A 3,768-nucleotide genomic window follows, 5' to 3' on the forward strand; every position below is an offset into this window, starting at 1 on the left:
ACAGCTGCCACTGTGCAAGTACCCACCCAGCTCTATCTTCAGTGTGTGGTTGGTGGGATCCTCTTGCTGCCTCGCTTCCTCAAGGGGCGTTGCTGCAGTATGTGTGTATATATATATACATACATACATATATTGTGACAAGAATCACTTAGACCGGGTAAAATCCATCAGTAGCTTTATTGCTCACCACAGGCAGGTACACAGGATATGGCAGTTTCACAGGCAAGATGTCATACAAAGTCTTCCGATACAGCAATATTTTCTTTAGTGGACTCGCAGGTCCAGGAACCTTAACACTAGTCACCCCCAGGCCTATAAGCTGGGCGACTATCTCACCGTCAGGCTCAGTTTCCCCAATATCTCTGCAGTTCTTAAACCAGCCTCACACAGGTGTCTGTAATCAGCTGCCTACCAGATTCTGATTGAGGCAACACATGAACTGGACATTACACATTCCTAATGCCTTTGCTCTGCCAGACCTGGGAGATCTGGATATTCCACATTTACCTCATGTGGAATTATGCTGACCCTGTCACAATATATATATATATATATATATATATAAATATATATAATGTGACACAGCCGGGATAGGGGTCCCTCTCCTGGGATAGATGGACTCCCTCTTTACACACACAGCAGCCGTAGAAACAGGATACAAGTCTGGGGTTCTCGTACAAACTGATCGGCACCAGTCTTTATTGTGCCAAATGAATATAAACATAAGTCCTAGCCCGGCTGGGCACTAGCTACACAGCAGATTCCCTCTCTATAATAATGATAGGGCCTATTGCCCTCACCATCAACAAAACACGTGCACAGTGCTTACAAGGATTATCACTACGTGTCTCTGAACAGGCTAGTCTGCCTGCTCTCCCAGGTGTGTGACACTCAGCCACAAACAAACCATGCTTATATTAGCCATTTCCAGCTGCAAGCCCTAATGAGCCTGTTACCAGGTTGAAAGGCCCAAAACCTGGAGAGGCCTGTGGATGGAGCCCTCCCTCTCCTCACATCCACACCCCCAGGACCCAAACCGACTTTTCCAAAAGCCGATACTCTGGTCTGCTTACAAAAACCTAGGACAAATGTACCTGCCATTGACCACTTTACCAGTGCTTCTATCACAATATATATATGTAAATATATATACACACATACACATATATACTGTTTATATATAGGTATGTGTTCATATATATACATATATGTGTGTATATATATATATATATATATATATATATGTATATTCATGCACAAACATATATACAGATATGTGTGTGTATATATACATATATATATATATATGTATATATCATACAATCTCGTTTTTATTGAAAAAAAATATGTACATAATCAAGAAGGAATACATGCAGAAAAAAAAAAAATATATATATACATACAGTGTCCTGGTCCGGCACTCAGTGCTCTTCACAATAGTAAGGACCTGGGTGCTTGTACATAGAAAACAATAGAAATCCTAGATGCAAAGTCACAAGCAGTGGCTGGATATAATGGGTCACTCCAGGAATTATAACAGTATTCTTTACTATATGTTCAACGTTTCAAGGCCCAACAGGCCCCATCATCAGTAATGAAAGTTTTGTATTCCAGATGATGGGGCCGGTCGGGCCTTGAAACATTGTACATATAGTAAAGAACACAGTTATAATTCCTGGAGTGACGCATTATATCCAGCCACTGATTGTGGCAGTCTTGCCAACAAACTGGCTGCCTCTTCCGGCATAGGCAAACTGGCTGCCTCTACCGGCATAGGCAGCCAGCTCGGCACAGCTGGGGGGGAGGGGCGTGTCACTGTTTTGAGGGTGTAGTGGGGGCATAGCAGCGCAATCGTGCCGGCATTGTGTTGCCGGGGGAGGGGCCACGATGACTTGATTCAGCGCAAATCGCGTCATCAGCTGCCCCCGGACTGGCCAGTTATCAAAGGTAGGAGCAGACGCTGACGGGGGTTACAGGTGGGCAGCGGCACACAATTTTCAAGAGGCTCCCGACCATATCGGTAGAGAAGGCAAGTATATATATATATATATATATATATATATACACACAATCCACAATCTGCCGGCACTCCAATAATAGTAGAATCATCTTGCTCCGGTGCGCATAGTATGAGATCATACAAAATGTGAAATAACGGCACTCAGAGACAACGAATAGATAAACCAGTAGTGTATAATAGATCTAACATTTTCAGGGCAGCCGCCCCGGTCCTTAGGACCATACACATGACAAATACATGTCATGTGTATGGTCCTGAGGACGGGGCGGCTGCCCTGAAAATGTTACATCAATTATACACTACTGGTTTATCGTTGTCTCTGAGTGCCATTAATTTCACATTTTATATATACATATATACAGGTTAAGTCTCCCATATCCAAAATGCTTGGGACCAGGGGTATTTTGGATAACAGAATATTCTATAATTTGGAATATTTGCATATCATAATGAATTATCTTGGGAATGAGAACCCAATATACACACAGAATGCATTTATGTGTTATATACACCTTATACACACAGCCTGCAGGTAAGTTTATACAATATTTTCAATAATTTTGTGGCTCAAGCACAGTTTGTGTACAGAAATTAAATTCATTTATGTTTCATATACACCTTATACACACAGCCTGAAGGTAATTTTATACAATATTTTTAATCATTTCTGCCTTAGACAACGTTTGTGTACATTGAACCATCAAAAATCAAAGGTTTCATTATCTCAGTCAAGCCAAAATTATTCCGTATTTCGGAATATTCCGTATTTTGGAATATTTGGATATGGGAGACTCAACCTGTATATACAGTCAGGTCAATAAATATTGGGACATTGACAGAATTTTCATATTTTGGCCTCTATTCACCACCACAATGGCTTTGAAATGAAACAAACAAGATGTGATTTAACTGAAGACTTTCAGATTTAATTTGAGGGTAATTACATCCCAATCAGGTGAACGGTGTAGAAATTACAACGGTTTCTATATGTGCCTCCCACTTTTTAAGGGGCCAATAGTAATGGGACAAACTAAACAATCCTAAATCAAACTTTCACTTTTTAATACTTTGTTGCAAATCCTTTGCAGGCAATTACAGCCTGAAGTCTGGAACGCATAGACATCACCAGACGCTGGGTTTCATCCCTGGTGATGCTCTGTCAGGCCTCTACTGCAAATAATAAAAAAAGGGTCTGAGCATAAAGGCAATTATTATATTGAGTACCACTAATGTCAAGTGTTGGTATCAACTATACAGACTTGCCAGACAAAGAGCGCTAATATCTAAAATACGACAATTTATTGACATCATAAGTATAATTAAATGCACATATGTATATATAACATGATTAAATAAAAATTAAACATACGTACAATGAATATAGACACACCAAAAAATAATAATAAAACCAATCTGGTAAAAAGTATATAGGTTGGCTTAAATGTATATATAAAAAACCAGAAGAAATTCACCCCTGCAGTGGGTGTTTCTTACCAAAGAAATGTATTATGGTTAGTTATTTAGATAGCCATGCCTGCTCCAGCTCCACACAGCACTGATCAGGTAATAATAACAAAGAATCCGTCCTTTTTCTCATACAGATGGAGATATTAGTGTGTATTGGCTCGGATCTTAAACAGATGTAGCTCAGTCCACTTGAAGCATTTTGTCCTCGTATTTGGTATGAATTTTGTTAATATGATGGAAACGACTTTAATCTTTAGCGTGTTATAATAGAGGACAGTCTA

Source organism: Taudactylus pleione, unplaced genomic scaffold (assembly GCF_031769625.1).
Source record: "Taudactylus pleione unplaced genomic scaffold, aTauple2 ptg000788l, whole genome shotgun sequence".
NCBI classification, from domain to species: Eukaryota; Metazoa; Chordata; class Amphibia; order Anura; family Myobatrachidae; genus Taudactylus; species Taudactylus pleione.